At 30.4% G+C, this 24468-nt stretch overlaps 1 long non-coding RNA gene across 1 annotated transcript; it reads right to left on the minus strand.

The window, feature by feature from the left end:
* Positions 1–19620: 19620 nt before the first annotated feature.
* On the minus strand, positions 19621–23338 carry LOC114716950 (uncharacterized). The gene is made up of 3 exons (XR_003737693.1): positions 23288–23338; positions 21310–21359; positions 19621–19691 (listed from the first exon to the last, which is right to left on the minus strand). It is a non-coding gene; the product is annotated as an uncharacterized LOC114716950 (long non-coding RNA).
* Between the last annotated feature and the right edge of the window lie 1130 nt (positions 23339–24468).

Here is a 24468-nt window from a genome sequence, read left to right on the forward strand (position 1 = left end):
TATAAAAAATTTTAAATTCAATTTGAATCATCTAAAATCAATTTGGATAGTCTAAATTGTGACAAGCACTCCATACTCATCATTGTGATGGGTTTTAATTATGACTTCATAGTGACACATGCGTGATGCGTCCTTGCCATTTCCATTTCTCAACACATAGATTGGTTGGACATTCACCAAATAATCAGTTCTTGGCCTTCTCCCACTCTATCGTTTTGATATTTACTAGTATTTAGCGTACCAATCAAATTTTTTATAATAAAAAATTATTCAATAATTAAATTGTAATTATTTAAATAATTTTAAGTAAATAAATATAATTGTGTTCACGGAATCATTTCACGGCATGATATGCAGTGCAGAAAAGAACCGGTCACTAAAATAAATCTTAAATTAATTAATTAAGATGAGATGTAATACTAATAGCCACCACATCAAAGCATTGTCTAGCCAAAACAAGTGCGGTATCCTCATGAGTTACTTTCAAACTGAGCATTAAAATAAGACTCGAACCGTTTCACACTCCGATAGAATTTTGTACTAATAAGTTTAGAAACTGTCATGAATAAACAATCAAGAAAATATCTGAAAATATTCAAGAAATTAAAAAGGAATTGCTAACAAGTAAAGAAGAATAACCCTTGAACAGGGCACAAGTCAGAAATTAAAGTAATCAAATATATAAACAATCAAAGAATAAGAATAAATTTCTTATCTAAAAATGCAGGAAGAAAAGAGCAATGACAGAGCGTAAAACAGCCGCTCATGGCTTCTAGAATTCCTATGTTATCATTTTTTTTTTTTTAAATTTGAATGTATGAATGCTAAGCCATTCGTTGTATCCAGAAGTTCCAATGAATAGTGTCAAGCAAACAGAGGAATGTAAATCACAGAATAATCATACTACAATAACAGTCAGACACCAATCACCCAACAAATTAAATATAAGGCCAAATTTATCCATACATCATGAGTGTTTAAAATTCTGAAGCCCCATCATTTAGGTGAACTTGGGAAAATGTTGGTCGTAGTACAGTTTATGGTTCACTGCTTTTCAGTCTTTTTTGAAACAAACATGAAATAACAAAGCAGCTAAATTCCAAAAGCTCTGTCCTGGGCACTTATTATCCCTCCAAACTCCATCATCCTCTCTATTAGTTTCTTGCGATCATCCAACAGACCCCACAACTGAGAATCCATTGCTTCTGACTCACCCTGCACCATCGCCAATTGTCCAATCATCCCAGCAATTTGCTGTTCGATTTCTACTCTCCGCTTTCGAACTTGCTCCAACATAATGTCACGTGCCTCCAGTTCTTCCTTCATTTTCTGCATTTCTTCTTCCACCTTCGTGACATCAAACATGTCCTTGCCAAAAACTTTGTCTCGAACTGATTCAATCCATCCTTTGTCGAAGCCTAAAAATGTTGCAGTGCCCAAGTTTTCCTCCAAGGTCAACTTGTCTGAGGTTGTAATGGTACGAGGTGTCTTGGTCACCAGCATCACCAAAATATTAGTCAACACTCTGTAGGAGAAAGCTATTACTTGGTGGGTACGTTGTCCACGAGAGAGCTTTAGTTGAGGATATTGCTCAAGTGCTTTGGCTAGTAAAGCTGGTTCATCGTCTTTTAACGCCACCAGTTGTAATATTTCACCAATCTCTAGTATTGGTGGAGAAGATGAACCAGTAATACCAGTTTGTGATTCTGACAAGTATATGGCCAAGAAAGTCAGCACATAACAGAAGGAGGATCTGAAATCATCACAAAAACAAAGATCCTTACGATGACCGGAAGAGGGAATACCATCAGGAAGGCTTGTGTTGTTCTTCATAGGAACATTTATGCCTCTCGTTTCTTCAGCAGTCTGCGTAGCACAAAATGAAAAATTAGTCTAACGACTTTCTTCCGTATTATAAGCTGGTGAAAAGATAAAATTTGATTTATAATGTTACATTAATTAATGTCATATAATTTATCAATTTATTCACTGATTATTTTTTCCTAGCATCATGTCTATATTGGTTCAGAAAAGTAGCCGGAGACAAGATCAATGATATAATTGTTTTCCTCCCTTATATCCTATAGTTATGGATACACAAAAACAAAGCAATCTACCAAACTTCTCTTCCTATATAATTAAGGACAATGTAGTTACCTGTGCAGATTCTTTTTCAAAAAGCATATGCGATGATCCTCTTGGTTGCTCCATTAACTCTAGATTCGATGATTGAATTGCTACCTCGTCTTCATTTGATGAATCATGCTTTTGAAGGTCTTGTTTCACACATTCTTCCACACCAGCAACCTAGAAAACATAAAGAAGTTATTTTCATCGGTCCTGCATTTCCAAGTATATAAACTCCAAAGTTCTGCATCGTTATATACTGAACTTACCATCATAGATGGACCTGATTGTGAGGCCTCTCCATGTGAATAAAAGGAGGAAGTATCTATTTTAGCTTCCATTGTTGTAGTCTTCTCTTGAAAGCTTTCAACACTCTACAAAAGTACCAATAGATATACAAGTCTTAATTAGGCCCTTTAATTATAATCTCGCTTTATAATCATTAGGTTCTAGCTTCTACATTTTGCAAAGAGTTCAAGCATACAGCAGATGTCTTTTCTGTGCGTGCTTGCTGGTTTGTCATAACTGTTCCTCTTCCAGAGTCTTTCTTTGTCAAATCCTAAAACAAGCAGTGAGGGGAAAAAAGGAAAAAGATACAGTTTCTTTTAGCCAACTGGCGTATTCTTAAATTAAAAAACATGACATAACACAGTAATCAATAACCAATGGAAACTCCTCTTGTAGAGTGGTGATTAATGCTGCTGATAAATTTCTTGGTGCTAAATCAGTGAGCAGAGTTTCTAATATAACATCCTTAGAGGTAGGCCTTTCTTGAGCTCTTTCTCTTACTACAACATCAATACTCTGTAATGCACGAAAGAGTAGTGAGCAACCATAGCTTTTAATAATAACACAATTTCGAAATTACCACCTAGATATAATCAATTATAACTCACATCATCATCAATGGATATTTTTGTTTGTCCAAGATCCTGTTGTTGGCCCAACGAAGTTGCTTCACATGTTGACCGTTCATCCTCCAACTCCTATTTGAAGCATTGAAGATTTAGATACAACTTGTTCGTATCATTAATGATGAAATTGAATTGGGAAAAGTCATGTGTAGTTCAAATGTTGCTGTATTAGAAAAGGGCAATGGACTTACTTGTACAGAATCATTTCTAGAGTTGACAAATGGTATAGTGGATTGCTTCCTTGAATTTGAATTAGTTGATAGAATTGCTATCATGGCATCCTCTGTTGCATAATTCTCTTGAAGACTTGATTCTGTTATCTCTTTGATACTCTGAGTAATCTAAAAAGAAAGGCCAAAATAAGGAAATAATTTTCAGTTTCCTTTTTTGCGTGTGCTGATAATTCTTTACTTTGGCCACATGATGAAAGATATTAAGAAATGATTGTTTCAGGGTTGTTTTTGGTCAATAATAGATATAGAGTTCGATTACGTGGTTTCTACCCTAATATCAAAGGATGACTCTGAAGTTGTAGTCACTAATGACTTTGAAGTTTATTATCATTTCTTTCAAATTTTGTTCAACAAAATTAGATAAACATGTTGACCTTTATCAACATGTTGCCATTGGTAATATTCACAAAAGAATTGGTCTTAACACAGGCGACAAACTTCTTTTTAAGTTAATAATGTTGAAGTACGTTTATTTGTGCATTGGCTTCTCTTCTTTTTTCATGTGCGCATAATAAATATGATTGTTTAAAAAAAAATATTCTGATATTTCTAATGTTTCCCCAAAACTCTTTGCTAACTTTAAATCTCTTAGGGGTTTGGCAAAGTTACTGTTGTAGCTTTATAGATGTATTAGTTGTTAGCAATAAATAGTGACTAATAATTAGGGAAAGAACAAAGAAAGCTGTAGTCATCTAAGCATATTCCTATGTTCTGTTTGATGCCTTTTGTTTTAAAATTTGGCGTGGAGAAACTATGCTCATGTGAGTGTAGAAAGAGATGGCGATGTACCATTGATGATGCAACTTCTTCAACACTTGTCTTCATTGCTTCCTCCGAGCTCTAACCAATAAATTTAAGAACAAAATAAATTCATCACTAGTAAAGGAAAATAGCAAAAAACTAAAGATTTTTTTTTGTTATTTTGATGATTGGTCTAATATAAATACCTCTCCAACTTCTAGCAAAACACTTGATGTTGATTGATTTCCTGAATCCCCATTTTTAGGTTCTTTTGTCATTTGACCAGTTTCTGCAATAGAATTTTCAATCTAATATTAGTATTCATAAAAATAGCCGGCAATTATTAAAAGATTTTTCCTAAATTTATACCTGGATATTTTTGACAATCTTCCACTCTGCAATGTTGCAGATCCTTAAAATCAATCCCTTTACAAATAGAAATAAGCCTTGGAAGTTTTCTAAGTGTTACACTTGACAGTTTGGGAAAAAATTCTCCCATGTTTGCCATCTTCTGCATGTTATCTTGTTTGCACATAAATATTTGCTCAAGCTCAGAGGCTTCTTCTATTTGCAAGACCGCCAACTTTGGAAACAGCCCACATGTTGAGATAGAGAAGAGGAATTTCAAGCTATTACAACACTTGATGTCAATTTCCTCTAACTTTGGGAAATAAAGTTGATGCAAATGATCCCCATCACTCTCTTCAATGATGTCAACTAATTCGTCACATTCTTGTATACTTAAATAGGATAATTGTGGGAGGTTTCTCACTATTGAGACACAGAATATTGCTGTTAGCTTTTTACATGCTATGATGTTTAGTTCTTGAAGATTGGGGAGGCTCAAAATATATTTGGGTCTCTTGAATATATGCCTCAACTCACTTAGATTTTCCAACTGCATCGTTGCAATGCTTATTGTCATGAGTGGACCTTCGATTTCCACTCCTTCCAAATTAAGAATCTCTTCTATTTTGGAGTGTCTTACCTCAAGAGTTGTCAGCTTCTGCATATCCTTGATAATTTTCATCTGGTCCTAATAAAAATAAATCAATTCAAATTTCAGCATGAATTCAAATTACCACATTCACAAATTGTGAAAAATCCCAATACTGTTATTAATGTATAGATGTCTCAATATGCATTGAGTTATATAAGGAGAAACTTTATCTATTGATGCTTGGAATGCATACAAGTTAAAGACACCAACATATTGATTATACCTAATTATATCGACTTGAAATCATAAAATGTATATATACATGAGAAGCTAATTAATCCATAGTTAATTTCTTCTATAGATAAACTTATATATGGTGCAGGTTTCTTTCAAACTATTTACCAAAATTTTTAAAATTTTTAAGGTCATTGCTTTTTTCAGTTAACATCTTTTGTAAAAATTTGATAAAAAAAGAAATTTTTTTTTATAAATGAAAAATAAATTGTTAATTTCTATGAATCAAAATTCAGTAATTTTTTCGGCCAAAAAAAAATTCATTAATTTCATGTCTTGACATGAAAAGTTTTTATGCATGAAAAATGTGTTCTTGATGTTCAAGTTTAAATGCTAAGCGATCCCATTGTGATGAGAAGAAAATTTCTAAGAAGAAAAGGTGAAATAAACAAAGTAACATATATGGTGCAGCTTTCTTTTAAACTATTTAATAGAAATATTTAAATTTTTAAGATCATTGTTTTTTCAGTTAACATCTTCTATAAGATTTTGATTAAAGGCACTCGTGCACACATATTTATTGATGAAAAGCAAATTTTTATAAATGAAACCAAATTATAAATTTCTATGTATGAAAATTTAGTTATTTCATGTCTTGACATGAAAATATTTTAAGCATGAAAATATGTTCTTGATGTTCAAGTTTAAATGCTAAGCAATCCAAATAAACAAAGCAATATGCAGATCATAGAACAAGAAGTCAAATGTGTTACCTTTGGAGCTTTCACATTCAATTGTATTCCTCGTAAATAAGCCACCAATTCTGGAAAAGATCTTCCGTTGAACTCTTGAACACCCCCCAATTTAAGTCTTTGTAGTGATGGAAAGCTGAGATGATATTTTTTTGCCCCAGTAATGTTGATTAACTTTGGTACATCTCCAAGTGATAGTTTTTCCAAAGCAGGGAGATGAATATTAAGCTCATCGCTTTCATTCTCATTTGATAAATGATCTCCATCATCACATTTCCCAAAAATGTATTTCAACTCAGCAACTCTCTTGATCCTCAAAGATTTTAATTTTTGAAGAGTACCAAAAAGAGACAGAGGAAATATAAACTCCAGCTTGTTGCAATCGCCGATACTTAGATCCTCTAGTTTTGGGAAAATGGAGCTATAGTTCATGTCATGATGATGATTATTAGAATCATCTCCAACCACATTAACTAATTCCTCACAATTCCATACTTGTAAATGAGACAACTGAGATAGGTTTCTGCAAGCAGAGACAGAGAACAAAATCTTCGACTTCTGGTTTCTCGAGATTGTTATTTCTTTTAGATTGTGGAAGTTGAGAACATGTTGAAAGCCCATACTTGGAGTGAGTAGTGGTATTTCGACGTTAACAATCTCTTGTATTTCAGATTCCTTTGCTCCCTCACTTCTCACATCTTCCATATGCTTCTTAATTTCCTATAACACGTTTTCACAAAAAGGCAATTCAAAATTTAAAATAATATTCTCTATTTTGATCCACGTGCTTATGAAATACATACACATTCACCCACAAAACACAAACACGCTATATTATTTTTGGGAAATATTTTAAATTTACATTTGAAATCTTTATAGAACTAAAGCCGAATCAATTTGACATAATTAATTGTACATGTCTCCATAGGAAAATTATATGAAAGTCTTCATTGTTTTGAGAATGTTTAAATATTTTGTTAGCAATATGTAATTTAGTACATATAATCTTTATACAAAATAAAAATATTGATAAACTGCACTTTGATTTAAACTGAAATAAAAAGATTAGAGTTAGAGAAGTTGACATTAAATTTAGTGTAATAATTAATATATTACTTCACTTTATCTAAAACTCTTAGGTACAAAATAGACATCAGATTTTAAACCAATAGAATTTCTTTTTGGCCATTCAAAAACGTTTAGTGTGTATGTAACCCCCCAATATATAATATCTGATAATATATGCAATCTAAAGGCTTATCTTATTAATCAATATCAGAGCTGCAGGAAAATCTAGTAATTACGTGAGTATAAAATTGAGCAATTGGTATAGATTTAACATTTTATAAAAATATTATTACAATTTTATATAAAAATATATAAATAAGTTAAAACGGTCAAGATTTAATCTTATCATTTTTCAGTTGTAATTTGTAAACTATGGTTATAAAGTATAATTTTTCTCACTTTTTTCGCTGCAGTTATGAACTATTCAAATCAAATTTAATAGTTTAAATTTCTTCAGGTATTTTTTAAGTAAGATTATAATAATATTTAAGAAGACGTAGTTTTTATATAATGATGATAAAATTGAAAGAAGAGCAGAGGAGGTTCCCCTGCCTCAGTTTGTCCGTAATTTTGGGGCATAAAAGCAGACATCAAACAAATACAACTATTCCAAAATAATGAATATTAAATTAGGAGTGTGAGCATTTTAAAGATCAAATTGTTTTACTTGGATTCCTGTTAGGTACCAGCTAACATAATTAAAAAAAAACTAATTGAAAATGAACAGAATTACTATACACAACCAAGACGGAAGTCATACGTGTTTGTCTTCTACGAGTATAAAATAATCCTTATACAAGATACATAAAAATATTGATAAATTGCATTTTGACATAAACTGAAACCCACATGACCCATAATAGTTATATATAACAGTTTAAAGTTAAAATTTTAAAAGAGAATAAGTAGATAAAATATTTTCATGCAAAAAAAATAAAAATAAAACAGAGCAAGATTGAGACGCTATTAAATAATGAATTAAAAATAGTTGCGCACCTTTGGTGCTTCCACAATGTGTAGAGATGGGCACTCTGGTTGATGTTTGTTAATACCAATGCTGATCATATTTGGTACCCAATGGAGGGATAGTGATTCCAATGCAGGAAGATGAATGTGAGGCTCATTATTTTCATGCTCATTTGATAGACACTCTTCATCATCGTACTTTCCAAAAATATATTTCAGCTCATGAGCTCTCCAAATACGTATAGATTTTAATTTTTGAAGACCTCCGGAAAGAGTGGATGGAAATATAAATTCCAATTTGTCGCAAATCTGGACATTGAGGCTCTGTAGTTTTGGGAAGATGGGGGTGCAGTTGAGATGGACATCATCATCCTCTGCCTCATTTGTTATAATGTGCTTCAATTCTTCACACTCCCCAACAAACAGCTTCTCCAACATGATAGTTGTGGCAATGGATACGCTGAATAGTGACTTTAATTTTGAACATCCAACAAGCATCATCTGCCTTACATTTTGTAGGCTCAATGGTTGTCTCATAAGACACTCAGCTGAATGAAATGTTTCAATCCTTTCACTCAATACATGTGATTCCTACAACCAATCACTTCTTTTAGATTCAACTTAATTGTATAACTGATCACTTTCTATCATATGATCATATATCTCAATAACAATCCCATTATAAACATAGATGAACCGAAAAAGAATTAATGTATCAGAAAATACATTAAATATAAAGAAGTTTGTCAAGCATCATGTATCATAGGACTCTGATTTTTAACGTATTCAACTGGTAACATCATGCCCACACTACTAGTCAAATAATAGAAAATAAAATAAAAATAAAAATAAAAATTGAGTGTGTGCAGAACCAAGATCCCTACTCATGTTAATGACATGCATGTTATCACTATTCACGTGTGCGTGTGAATTTTTATTTTTCTCTTTAATTTTTACTGAAATAAAAAGATCGAGTGTGTGTAGTTCCAACCCAAGACGAAAGCCGTGCGTGTTTGTGTTTCGATAGCATATATATTCCTTAATTTAGTGCACTTAAGAAAATAATTAATATAACTGCTGTATGAATCCTGATGAAGACTTATTTTATAGATAAATATTACAGCTGTAGAAAAATTGAGTAATTACAAAACATAAAATTACTTTTTTCAATTTAATGCATAGAAGAATTCCTTTTTTTTTAATCGCTTGTGGTATCCGATTTTACATTTGATTTGTATTCTTTCCAGATTCTTAAATTTACCTCACTAGAAATAATTTTATTTTTTTTCCAAGAGCTTTCTGTCATGTACACAAACCTCAAAAACAATCATTTATTGGGTCAAAATCTGTACTTAAATATAGAACAATTTTTTGAGAAAAATTCATATTAAATATTAATTAAATTTTTATAAAGAAAATATTATTTAAATGACTGTTTTTATCAGAACTTAATACTGACGAACCGATGCATAAAATTACAACAACATAAAAAATCAAAAATATGTATAAATAAAAAAAGACTATAAATATGACCTATCATGACTCTCATATAAATTAAAAGAAAAGAAACAAGTGCCATGTCACACTTTCAATAAAACCAAGCAATTGGCAATACCGCAATAGTTATATTACCACATCTCCCCTATGTTATTAGATCTACATGCCTTAAAAAATAAAATGTGATTTATAAGTTATTCAACTAATAACTTCCATGCCCCTGATACTAGTCAAATAATAGAAAAATAAAATGATAATAAAACATTGAATTAACCAAAATTCCTGCTCATGTCAATGATATACTACCTATTATCAGTATTCGTGCGTGTGTGAGTATTTATTTTTGTCTTTAATTTTTACTGCAATAAAAAGACTAATGTTAGACAAATTGACATTAAATTTAATGTAATTAACGTATGACTTCAGTTTATCCGAAATTCTGAGATAAAAAAATAGATGTCAAATTTTAAAGTGAGAATATAAAATGTGGGTATATGAATATGCATCAAATAAACATACCTATTCCAAAATAATGAATATTAAATTGAAACTATCAGCATTTTAAATATCAAAAGAAAAACTGAATGAAACGGGGTACGCAGGCAGCCTCCAACATTCGAGAACTCAATGCTATGTTTGGTACACTGGAATTGGGCCCAAAAAATTGGAAATGGAAATGGAAGTGGAACCCAAATTTCACTTGTTTAGGGTGTGTGGGTGTGAAGTAGGTTCTTGGTGGAAGTGGGTTCCATCAAATTTGATGGAACTAGGTTCCTTGGGTACACTGGGATAAGTTATTAGGAACTAAAATTTTATGACCATTCTATCCTCAATTATCTTGTTAATTGACAGTCTTGCCCATCATAATATAACCATATTTTTTCCCTTCTCCCTCGACTGACGACCTCCTTTTTGCCCATCATCCACCTCCGATGTCCTTCTCCGACACCCACTTCCAGCTGTCATGTCCCCCTCCATGTTGTTTCGATGCTGAAATGGGATTAGATTTTTGTAGTTCTTGACAAATCTGGGTTTGACTGAGATACACTAAGATTGACTCTGTTTGAATGAGCTTGTTTCAATTTAATTGGTCCTGAGTTTGATTTTACCGAAAATAGCAGATTTTCCGATAATCCTTCTCTGGACACTAGCCTTGGATGAAGGGGAGGTGAAGAGATATTTTTTTCAGAAGGTATTTTGGTATTTTCTTATTACAAATATATATTTTAATTAAAAATTATATCCCAATTCCATCATTCTGCCAAACATGTTTTAGGACTCACTTTTACTACCACTTCCACTTTCAATTCCACTTCTATTTTATCTCCACTTCTATAAAAAAAAAAAAAACCCTTCCATCATACCAAACGGGGCACAAGTGTTAATGATATACCTGTTATGATGAATATTTATTTTTCTACTGAAATAAAAAGATCAAGTCTATGTAATTCCAACCCAAGACGAAAGCCATACGTGTCTGTTCTGATAGTATATATATTCCTTAACTTATTAGTGCACCTAAGAAAATAATATAACTGTTTTATTAATTTTGATAAAGACTTATTTTATTTTTCAAAATTAAAATTGTAGGAACATTGAGTAATTACACAAATATAAAATTACTTTTTCAATTAATGCATAGAATAATTCTTTTTTTAATGGTTTTGAGCTTTATCTCATGCACAGGGACAAACCTCAAGGAAATCATTTAGGGAGTTACAATCAGTACTTAAATATAGACTAATTTTTTGTAACCAAAAAAAAAAAATATAGACTAATTTTTTGACAAAAATTAATGTTAAATATTAATTTATTTTTTTATAAAGAAAAAAATAATTAAATTACTGTAAAGGTACACTTTATCAAAACTTAATACTAAGGAACCCATAGATAAAATTATAACAACACAAAAAAATAAAAATATGTATAAATAAAAACGGCTATAAACATGACCTACTATGACTTTAGACTTTAGTGTATTAAAAGAAAAGAAACTACAGATAAAAACAAACAAGACCTATCATTTTTTCCCTCCCCGTTTCTCTAAGGCTTCTCTTACCGCATCTCCCCTCCATTATTAGATCTACATGTCTTAAAAAAGAGAAAAATATCTATAAACCATCCATGAACCATATGCTAATAAAATGAAAGTTTAATAAATCAAATATCACCTTTTGCCATAAAAAAAAACATAAACATGAATGTTGAATAAAAAGAGCAAGCCCAAAGTAGCATACCTGTGAGATTGTGCAATCTTCCAGCGGGGGGGCATTAGAAACTCCAATATTACTGTCTTTAGTTGGGGCCGAAAAACAACACCCATGAGCCCATGAGAAAGCACTTGTCTTAGAGTTCTTATGTCTCTCTTTTGAATCTTCTTTTGAAGCATGAGGCGGCCTTGGCACACATGTCTTGCATTTTTGAAATATGTTAATAAAACTTGGTACTCTCTGAAGGCTCACTTGTGTTAGTAACGGGAGCATGATTTCATGTTGCACAACTTGGCCCACATTATCTTTATATTCACCAAATATGTATTTTAGCCCCGCACAATAATGTATGTCTAAATCTTTCAACTTGGGAAGGTCTCCAGCTAGAAGAAATGATGATATCACTTCTAATTTGCCACATCTTTTGATTTGAAGAGACTCTAATGTAGGAAACAATAAGCCATGACGTTTTTGATAATCAACAATCCTCATTTCTTCTTCTAAACTCTCGTCTGCAATTAAACTTTTTAGCTCTGTGAAACCTTCAACTTTTAATTCTTCCAATTTCCCAAGACTTCGAGCAACAAAGGGTTTGAAAATTGATGGTTGGAACATTGGGCAATCTTTCAATTCAAATACCCTCAGAAGAGGTAGCTTGAGATTTGCGTCTAAGAATATATTTTGTAGTTTCCTACAACCCTCTAACCTTAAAATCTGTAACTTCTCAAGAAACCTAGAAGGCATAGCACCGCAACATAATTCTTTCACATCCACTTTCCACAGATGTAACTCAACTAAGTTGAAGAAGAATGTCAAATTAGAATAGTGACGCTTATTACTATGAATAAGGCACTCAATGTCAGCCCAATCATACAAGTAAAGCTTGATTAAATTATCCTTGCCTCGCTCTTCCACAGGAATAATGTCAGGGATAAGACTTTTCCATCCTGTTTGTCCTAAGTTCCCTAGCTCAAGAACTTCTGCTCTTCGCACAAGGTACTTAAACATGGCTTCTGATATTAAATTTTTCAGATGTCCCGAATTGAAGCATTTTAATAGGCCATTATCATCATCAGCAAAACGTTCAAAACCATCGCAAGCAATTGAAAACATTTGCAATGTAGAAGGAGATATATGGGGAGCATTTTCATCTTCAATTTCTTTTTCATCCTCTGGCTTCCAATCCTTAATATTGTAATTCATAACAAAATGCAATTCTTCCAATTGTGAACATCTTTCAATAACTTGAAGGGGATTGTTCTGTTGAATTCCACACTTCTTAAACCCCAACAATCTCAACATCTTCAGTTCCATGATGTCTTGGGATAATTCAATAATTAGACAATTTTCCATCTCAAGTGTCACAAGACCTTGTAAATTCTTCAAAACTGAAATGTTTCCTATTTCGCAACCATCCAAGATAAGAGTTTGAATATTCTTTAATGAAACAAGTGATTGCGACAATGACGGAGTGGGAACTCTTCTGTCATATTGACCGAGCAAAAACAAAATTTTGAGGTTTGACATCCTTGCAAAGAATGCATTTGCATCTTTTTTCAAAGCATTTTCACTTATCCAAAGAAGTAAAATCTCAACCTTCGTACCATCAAATTGATCAGGAAAATCATCAATACTCCAAAACACAAATCGCTTACTTACTTCAAAAGTTGTTCTTGAATTCATAATCACTTGAATATCATCCTTCGCTATCCATTGAGCTACTTCACGAACCAAGTCGTGCATCTTTACACATTCTTTATTCTCAACCTTCAGTAGCAAAGAAGAAGCTATAAGTTCATTTTTCACTGCAAGTGGTTTGCTTCGTGCTGCACAATATTCGTTAACTTCCCCAAAAATTCCTGACCCTATACCAATTCTAATAAGGAGATTTATAGGAAATTCATAGTCTTCTGGGAATATAGAACACAATAAAAGAAGCTTTTGGGCCTTCTCATTATTTAATTTATCATAGCTTAATTTCAAGCAATTATAAACATTCACCAATTCTTCATCGACATCAACAATTGGCTTATTATCTCGTAAAGTTGTCAAAGCCACAATCCATTCAGCAACAGGCCAATTTTTTAATGTGCTAGCTAGTGCCACAATTGCAATTGGTAATCCTCCACACTCCTTCACAAAAGCTCGTGCAAGACCCTCTAAATCATTCCTTGAAGGATGATCAGCATCACAACTTCTAGCATGATACAGAAAGAGACGCACTGCATCCTCATCACCCAATGTGTGTAGGTGAACTACTTTTTGGCATATCATTTGCTGATAAACTTTTGAATGACGAGTGGTTATCAAAACATAGCAATTCTTGTGATCAGGTCCAGATGGAATCCCAAGTTCAGTTAGATCCAGCTTCTCCCACACATCATCAAATATTATGAGTAACTTTTTTTGATTAGAAATTGTAGACCACAAATGTTTTGAGTGATCTGCTTCAATTCTTTGATCTAAATCCAAACCTAATTGCCTTGCAATATCGCCTCGAATCTTGTTGATATTTGGAGAATTGGACACAACAACAAAGATGACTTTCTCAAATGCTTTGGATTCTTCAACTTGCTTTCCCACTTGTGTTGCCAATGTGGTTTTACCCGTTCCCGCCATCCCTTGCAATCCAATCGTGTAATGATTTCCATCTTCTAATGCATCCAAAAGTTCCTTGAATTTTGTCTTCCTGCTCTCAAAATCAATGAAGTCTTTTGAAGCATGGTACTTCATACCTGGAAGTTTACCTGGACGAGCTACTCCTTCAAAGTTTTTATAATTTTGGATGTGACTTTTAATGACTTGCGCCCTCTGTGCCAATATCTTGCCTTGTCGATATTTCCTAAGAAAAGAACAGCTATCAAACCTTGTTTGCCTAACTTCAGCATTCATTTGAATTAGTTTATCAGCTTTCTTTATCCAATCTTGAACTTCACCGTCAACTTCTTGCGCATTAATGTTGGCGTCGTCAATATCCTTTCGAACTTTCTCTAATCTTCTACGCAAAAGTTGATTGTCCTCGTCAAACTTGTGATCATGAGTCTCGAAATGACGAAAGTAATTAACTTCCTTTATGGTTTTATCTACCAATCTCTTGGCAAGATCTGTTAAAATACCTTCCCCAGGGCATGCCATCTAAAATGGACAGGACATTAAATTAGGATTCCAAAAGTAGTAATTAAAAATGTGAAAAGCTATGATGATACATAATGTTTTACAAATATGTAATGAAATCTCTGGTGTAGTCAATGCCCAACCATTTGCATTCTCTTTTGTTAGTTTTGGGATCCAAATTTTAATTAATAATTAACTATATAAATAGATAAGTAATAAACGAATTACAGTATTGCAAACACAAAAATGTCATAAAATAAAATTGTATTATATTTAAATTGTATGTATACTATCTTTTTGGACCAACTTAATTTCCAATATCAATATTTAATAAATGCCTCCTAATTAAAAGAGTTCAGGATACAAGCAGACCCGCGGGTCAAACCTAGCAGGTTAGTGTTCTCCTGATGGGTTAGCGGACTACTATATAATTTTTAAAAAATATGTTTTTTATTTTTAATGTCAATCTACAAATTGTGATTTTATATTTTTAATGTCAACCTATAGATTATGATTATATCTCTTTTGGTAAATTTGTTCCCATGCAACTCACATTTAAACGACTAAAAGTTGAAACTAGAAGGACTAAAATTAAAATAACAACAAATTTAAAGGACTCAAAATTATATTAACCCTTATTAATTTTATTTTAATTTTGGAATATTTCTCAAAATATTAAAATGAATTATCACAGTGTATGAAAAAGATTCATTTTACATATAAGTAAACTTTTTATGGTCAAAATTTTTTAATTGGTTAATTAATTGACTTTAAAATTTACAAATATACTGTTTTAAATTAAGATTGCGAAGAATGAGGAAAATCTTGATCAAATAAGAAATTTTGTAGAGCGTAGACTCACATGACTTAAATGAAAATGACATAAAATTAACATTCGTACGTACTTTTGCCTACATATTCAAATTCTAACATTATTTAAAAAAATTATTACCGAACGTCATAAAAGTTACCATACCATCTTTAACCTGTTTTTGGGTTTTAATTTATTTCAAATACATTATAGAGAAACATATAGAAATGTCAAGTTGGGATAAAAGTATAGTTTTAAAAAGTTTTCAGCCGAAAAAAAAGTAATCATGAAAAGTTTTCCTGAAATTCACAAAATATCATAAACTCAAGAAAATTAGTAAAGATGTTTAAAAAAAATGGAGGCTTTAGAGAGGCATAAATAAAGAGAATACCTCAAAAAGGAATTTGTGGGAATAAAAGGGCTATTTTTGGGTGATTCGGTAATATTTAGGCAAATTATATAATAAACTAAAATTACATAAAAGTCCGAAATAATTATTGTGAGAATTAATAAAATTTCCGAAATAATTATTGTGAGAATTAATAAAATTTACTAAGAGAATTTTACCCAAGAAAATGCAATATTTTATTTTGAAATAATTTTTTAGCTTTAAAATTGTAATTTCGAAAAAATTAAAGGATAAATAATTTGGGATTAAATTTTGAGATGACAAAACTGCAGAAATTATTTTATGAGGAGAATAGATTTTGGAAGAGTTACTTATTGGTTGGGAATTAATGATGAAATTCAATTACGTACACGTTAGGAAATTGTCCAAAATTTCCTACCATAATTCCAAAAATTAAAACAAATCAATCCCAGTTCCCAAGCCTAATAAATCTGCTGATGGGCGAGGCTGGAGGTCTAATTATCCTAAAAATTATTTGGCCCAAAGGTGTGGTTAGAAATTATGGATTTCAGGTAATTATTATGAATCGTTAATAGTCTCATTTCTAATTGAGGCAAAAGCATAATTTTAGAAAGTTCTGGGTCCGTGAGGATAAGCATTTTAAAAACTATGCCCAAAAATTCATAAAATTCTTAGAAATTCATGGCAAATGGAATAAATGTCCTGGACAATATTTGTTGCAATTGTGGTGAAAATAAAGGAAATTGTCCAAAAAAGGAATTTTATTTAATTTATAAAATTTTGGTTAGTTAAAGGATAATTAACTAAAATTAATTATGAAAAATATTAGGATGTCTAAAAAAATTGGATAAAATTGAAACGCGTTTTGTCCGTTATATAATATAAATGCCATAAGATGGAGAAATTAGACAAATTATTTAAATTTATAAATATTTATAAATATAATTGGTCGAGTATATATTTATCAAAAGAATGAACCAAATATTCCATCAAGTCTTTTATATGTCTGCATTTACTAAAGTACTTAAGTTTATGTCCAATATGATAAAGATATCAAACAAATAACTATTTTCAAAAGGAAAAGAAAAAGAAAACCCATCAATTCTTCGAAACATTTTCAGCAAAAGTAGAAAATTAGCATTATGATGAAGGGTAAACTAGCATATTAATAATTTAGATGTAAGTGTATGTATTCAAAATAAACAGAGATCTATGTAATTAAGACAAAATGTGAAGGAGGTTAGTGTATAATGCTGAGCATAATTTGCAAAATTAGGAAGGGGCCTCGTTAATGTTCAAATTCTCGAGTATAAAAAGATTAAGAAATGAATTGAGAAATAAATAACATACTGGAATTCTTGTGGGCTTAATTGAGTGCTTAAGAGCTTTCTGATTCTTTTTTTTTTTTTTTGTTATTTAAACCAAGTTTGTAGAGTAGTCTTTCAAAACAACTTTGGAAAAAAATCTGTTTGAATAATTAATTTGAAAATATAAGACATATTTAATTAATTTAATTATATTAAAGAAGTTAAATAAGTTAATTAATTATAAGAAATATGCATGTTTTTCTTAAAATACCATAATCATCTTTCTTAACATCACCATTTCCTCTTTTAATTGATTATGCTTGAGGGAGTATTAATAAGAGTAATTTAGAAAAAACTGATAACTATGATAAATAGATTTTATATCTAGATCAAAATTAACTCAATAATTAAGTCCTATTGAAAGACCGGGAGAGTATAAAACAGTGAAATAAAAGATGAAAGAATATTTTTATACTTGCATAATTGTCCTTAATTAAAAACATGGGCTTTGTTTGTTTCTATTTTATTTTTACGTTTTTAGAGTAATTTTATAAATATTGTAAAATAATTTTTATAAAACTAAAAAATCATGTTTGGGTAATTGTTCCAAAAATTTGCATTTGAAAATAAAATTTTTTTTCAGGATAATTGTATTTAAAATCAACTTGAAAAACGACTAGAGAAGTGAGAGGTAGAGCGGAAAGTGCATTGACAATGGACAAAAAAGATAGATGATTGAGAAACAATGCAGATAAGCGTAAGAGATAGAATGGGAGAGTGTCTAAAAAGATTAGTTTAAAAAAAACAACTACATGATACAAAAAATTCAAAAAAAATGTAAAAATTGTTGAGTTTTTTGTTTTCTGAAATATATTTTTATTTTTTGTTTTGCAGAACACCTAGTTAAAAATTAACAAACAGACAATTTTTTTATTTTTAAAAATAAAAAATTGTTTCCAAAACAATAAAACAAACATGCCCATAATGTTTCTCCACTTATTTTCTAATTTTACAGAACAAGAAGATAAGACATCTAACATAAGTTTTTTTCTCCTGAACAATTTTTAATATTTTTCTTAGTTTTCAAAGCACATAAACAAACACACATTTTCAAACAATTTTTTTATTGCTTTTCAGAAGGAAAAAAAAACTGTTCCGAAAACAAGAAATGAAACAGTCCCTAAATGTTACTATAAATATTCAAATAATTAAGAGTTTCTCTAGCAAGCTGCATTCATATATTTCGTGATAGCTTGGTGGTGAGATGCGTGTGTAAAAATATGAAATTTTAGGATACTAATTTTGAGTAAGCTGCGTATAAAATATAAGTCAAGAAACTAAAGTAGGATAATTCTTGTAAAGCCTAATATTCTTTTTCCCTTATGTCATGTTTATATTTTTGGGTAACTGCTTTCCGCAGCAAGTGATTGGAAAAGGCTTCATCACACACACAAACATTATTAGCATATGATTTTCTTTTTCTTTCAACTAAATTATTTAGAGGAAAACGCCAATATATACTATAAAAATGGATCATTTTCATGTATACAAATTTATTTGTTATGAATTTTTATATGTAATATTAACTAAGATTAGTTTAACAATGCCAAACATATAATTATTGAATTTATATCTTAAATAACCCTTAAATATGAAATAAATGGAAAATAATAAAGGGCATATAATGAGGGGAAAAAAAGTGAATTTCAAAAAACATGCGTACCACTTCTTTGACTGATCCCTTCCACAAAACAACTTCCAGAAGCAGTAAAAGCGATCAACCAAATCAAAAAGGAAACTGGAAAAAAGAAAAAAAAGAAGAAGAAGACTATTAGTGATGATATTTAAATTTAAAATGTGCCTCATGCAGTCTATTTTGTTCAGATACCATAGATAAAATTACGGTTAATATAATTTTTGGTCCTTCAAATTTTAAATCATAGACTTTCGTCTCTCAAATTTCTTTTCATTGAAAATATTGTCCATATAATTTAATAAAAATCGAGACTATTTTGTTTTCTGAGAGACCATAACTTATAACTTGAAACTTAACAGACCAAAACTGAAATGAGGGTAAATGTAAGAAACAAAAAGTTATATTAACCCATAAAATAATGATGCAAAGCTATAAAACTTTCACGAAATGGAATTTTGCTTCTTAATATTAAGTTGTTAGAAAATTATAATTTACTGCGGTCGAATCCATTGCGATTTGCGAGCTGACATAAAGAGCAATATGTCAATCCAGTCATATCAAAACCTAACTATACTTACTTTTTAACTCTCTGGAGAATTCAAAGTCGTGCCTTGAACAGAGGAGTGCCTTTTTTGTCTTTTGTTTTTTTGTAGGAAAAAAATTAGAAGCACAATGCTATCAAATAAGCAGAAGAGTTCAAGTGCGAACAAACTGCAAAATAAAAGGATAAACTTATCAATAAAATAGGGCAACCAGAGTCACAATAAATGATTGTTTGGTTGAGGGTCTCATAATTAATCGATTTGGTCAAAATATAAGTGTCTGGGTTTAAGTGTCTCATAATATAAATGACTTTACAAGATATGGGTGTTTGTATAATTTTTTAGAAGGGGGTTCTTCCCCCTTTCTTTATCTTAAATAACTCCTAAATTCAGGCCAAAAAAATAACCCCTAAACATAAAATAGATGGCAAATAACAAAGTACACATACATTGAAGAAAAGAAAAGTCGATTTCAAGAATGCGTACCCCTTTGGCCAAAAAAATTTAAAAAAAAAAAAAAGAATGCGTACCCCTTCTTTGATGGACGTTTTCCAAAAAAAAAAAAAAAAACACTTCCAGATTTAACAACATAAAATTAAATGATCAAATAAAAAGGGAAAAAAAAACTCTTAAGGGCCTCATTCAAAATTGGGGAGAAGTTAACGGCAATTTTTAATGGTGTTTGTCTTTTTATTCTTTGACCTTCGGTTTTGTGAAGTTTCCTTGTTATAAGTATAACCAGTTATCTCTCCATCTTCTAAGATGATCGGGAAAAATATTCGATTCTAAAAATTATACCAATTCGAATTCTTAATATAAAAGCTAGATAAATTATTTGTGAATATTAAAAAAATTAATTAAGTTAGCTATTTGTAATAAATCGATATTCTCTTCTATAAAATACTCTTATTAATTATGTGTATTTAAATTAACCCTTGATAGTAACCTCTTAACATGTAGAATCATCATAGAGATTATTCAAGGACAAAATGTATAAATATTTGAGGCAAAATGAGTTAGAGTCTTGTATTTAGGACGCGATAAAATTTTCAATTAGTTCTCATATTGAGATTTGGGGTAGTATTTGTTTAAGGATAACACTTATGTCAAGTTATTTATATATGTTATGTCTAGTCCCCCAATCACGTATGTCCATATGTCTTTTTTTATTTTACGTAGATTTATTGTTGAAAGCTTCTAAATACTAATATTTCAAAAATAGAACACATTGTCATGTTTACTTAGAGAACTTAACATAATAAGTATAAAGAACTTGATATAAGTATTGTCCTTTGTTTAATATACCTTGCCGGATCTAATTTTTTTTAAAAAAAACTATAACATTTAATAAATTAACATATCAATTAGGATAATTTCAGTCACTACCGCGTCCTATATTCACTGTCAAATATGAGGACAGTTTGCATCTGGCTATCAAGTTTGTTTTGTGGCCGGATCTAACTTTCAAGCTTAATCAAAAGGAATATTATTGCTAACATCAAGACGAGATATATAACAAATTATTAGCTTTCCTTATAATATAAAGCATTATTTATGAAGAGATTGTTCATCTAGTGGAGTACTATCTAATTAAAACGCTCACAATCATCCAAAAAATGGCATTTACATACTGAAACAGAAGACAGAACTTATGAAGCAGAGGAGAGACATACAGTTAGTTATAGTGTAATTAAACACATGTACAGCGATAAACGAAAATTAAATAAGAGAGAAAAAGGGAAAGTACTCATCAAAAAAAAAAGAAAAAGGGAAAGCAACGAACTTACCTGTTTTCGCAAATTGCAAATTGCTTAACAAGAATAGACTCCTTAGCTTTCTGTTCAGATCAGATTGCTTTGAGAAGAAAAATTATTGGAGATCGTAACAAAAATTTTAACAAAATGAGATAAAACTTTAAAAGGATGAATCAATAACGTAACGTACTTACCAGGAAAATAGAGCACTGACAAATTTTAACTTATGAGGCTTCAATGATGGAAACATTATTGAAATTTCTTTATGCCTTTTAAACATTTTAGTATTAAAGTATCTTAACTTCCCCACCCAAATTGTCAAAAGGCATAATTTATGATTGATTATGATAATTCTTTTTTCCAACCACAGAAGAACATATTCTACCTATCCTTCCGGAATCAAGGCCCTCATATATGCAATATATGAATATAATGAATGGTAAATTATTGAAATCTATAAACAGATTTTGATACATAGTAAATATAGTGAAGTATCATAAATAAGGTTATGAAAAAACGTGTTATAAAAAAGAAAACAAATATAATAAAATTTGAATGAAATTAAATTTAAATGATGAAAAATATAGTTATTTTTTGATACTCCCTCCGTTCCTTATTATAAGAGACATTTGATGCTTATGGCATGTTCCTATATATAAGAGACACTTACAAGTTGTCTCTATTTTTGTGTTGATTTACTATTTTACCCATATTTATTATCTCCAACTCACACTCTCTCTCCCTCCCATTTCTCTTTCTTTTAATAATTTAATTGTTCTCTCTCATGCTCTCTCTCCTTATTAATGAGGGTATTTTTGGAAAAAAATTATACTTTTTACACATTAATTGTTCTCAACTAATTTTAACTGTTTTTTTGATCAACGTACTTCGGTTATTTGTCTCTTATAATAAGGAACGGAGGGAGTACATCCGAATAAATGAAAAATATAGTTTTAAACTATCATGAATAGCACTTTTTTTAAACATTAAATAAAATATTGCCTGTGATGTATGTTATGTACATTTATTACTCATGAGTATTGTCAATGATAATCATTACAGGTTTCAGTGTTTATCACTTTAATGAGCACCATAAACTTATTAAATCTGAATTGTTTATATTTTATTTAGATGCTTGAGATTTGATTTCTTTTTTATGTTTATTTATTTAAAATAATTATTTTAATATGAATGAAATTAAAATAAAGATAATCTTGTAACTATTTTTTTTTTCAAAAAATAGTTTTTTTATATTAAAATAAATAATTAAAGATTTTAAATCTAGACTGTTCAAATCAAATATAAACAATCTAGATTTAATAAACTTATGGTACTCATCAAAACCATGAGCACGGAAACTAGTTTCCTAGAAATTTGCCTTCTTCGCTTTTCCATCCGTCTCCGTCTTTAAACTTCTTTAATTCTTTTTGATCGAATATGCTTCTTTATTTCTCAATTTTCAATTGTATTTGTTGGCCCAATAGAAATATTTTCTTTAAGGCTTTAAATCTAAGTTTTGAGAATTTATTAACTCTTAATTACCTAGTTTGTATTTAGCTGATTGCATATTTATTTGTCATGTATGTCGTAACCATGCATTTGAGCATATAATATTCTTGTTTGAGTTTGCGTGATGGCCAATGGACATGTGTATTTGCTTGGATAAAAAATCGCAGAACACAATTTTGGGATGGGAACACCGGAGAAAAATGAATTTTCTAAGTTGATCCAGAAATCTGAAAAGAAAAATTAATGATTTCTCTGAATGACTTGGATTACAGAATTTGTCAAGAAAAATTTCATAGGAAGATATTCCTGAGAGCTTTAAATATCAACTCGAAATTATTTAGCGAGTTATGAAGAGATTGTTGTTTAGTAGAGCATTATTATTATCTAGCTAGTTGAAAACACTCAGAATCATCTGTGAAGAAGTAGAATAAATGTTTCTGAGGTGAAGCAGAAGAGAGAAAAGTAAATAAGAGATAAAAGGGAAAGCAATTAATGAATTTACCTGCTTTTGCAGATTACAAATTGCTTGATGATGCCTTCCACAAAAGTAGTCTCCTTAGCTTCCTGTTCACAAGATGGCTTTGAGATGGACAGAGAATTTAACAAAATTAGAGGATGAATCCCCTTAGCGTACTTATCAGGAAAACTGAGCACAGAGCACTGCGAAATTTCCAGTTATGTGACTTCAATGATGAAGGTTGTTGCTGGCTACAATGATCATCACGAGTGGGATACCATTTATTTGACAAGCATGTCCCGTGGTGGGGACACCAAAAGAAGAGCGCTAATATTGACCCATAGCCCACGCCCGCCCTCCCACGGCTGGAACCCATTAGTAGATGTTTTAATAAATATTCCCTCACATGTGAGAAATTGTACACTTTTAATTATTAAAAAAACAGAGAAAATGGCAAATAAAAAGGCTGAAAAATATGATATTACACATCACGCACCTTATATTTCAAGATCCTAAAAAAAAAAAAAGATATCTGATATGACATTTTATAAATATAATCAAATAATTAAAATATCTTTATATTAAAAAATTTGGTAACAAGTTGTGAATTAATAATAATAAGTGTTGAACAACAAATGATAAGAAATATATTAACAATGACAAATTATTTATTAACAAGTTATTAACTGATAGAAAAAGTGCTCTGGAAAAAAAAAAACAGAGACAGAGAGAGAAGGCAAAAGTGCATCTTTGCTCTTTTAACTTCCGGCAAAGTGTTTGGATAAAAATTAAGTCCTATTTTAGAAAAATTTTTAGAGTTTGAAATAAGTAAATAAGAAAACTTTATTTTGATTTGTGTAAAAATATTTTTTTTAAAGTGTTCTGTGACCTCTCAAACACTTTTTTAGTTTTTTAATACTTTACTCGGATCATTTAATTTTAAAAAACATTTTTTTAGTTCTTTAACCTTGTCCGAGTTAATCTCTAGTATTATGATTTTATGTGTCAATTATTATTATTCTTAAAAATTAAACTTAATCTATAAGTATTTTAAAATATTTTGTTAACATTTAAATTTTTAATGTTAGACAGTATTAATGTTGAAGGACTGAAAAGATATGTGCTTTAAGTACAGGGAAAAAGAACGATTTTCCAGCTCAGTTCTATTAAACAAGAAACACCAGATTTTGATCCTATCCGCATTTCACAAGTAGGGACAAATTATG

Source organism: Neltuma alba, unplaced genomic scaffold (genome assembly GCF_004799145.2).
Source record: "Neltuma alba isolate B1F8T4 unplaced genomic scaffold, ASM479914v2 tig00000105_pilon, whole genome shotgun sequence".
In the NCBI taxonomy this organism is placed as follows: domain Eukaryota; kingdom Viridiplantae; phylum Streptophyta; class Magnoliopsida; order Fabales; family Fabaceae; genus Neltuma; species Neltuma alba.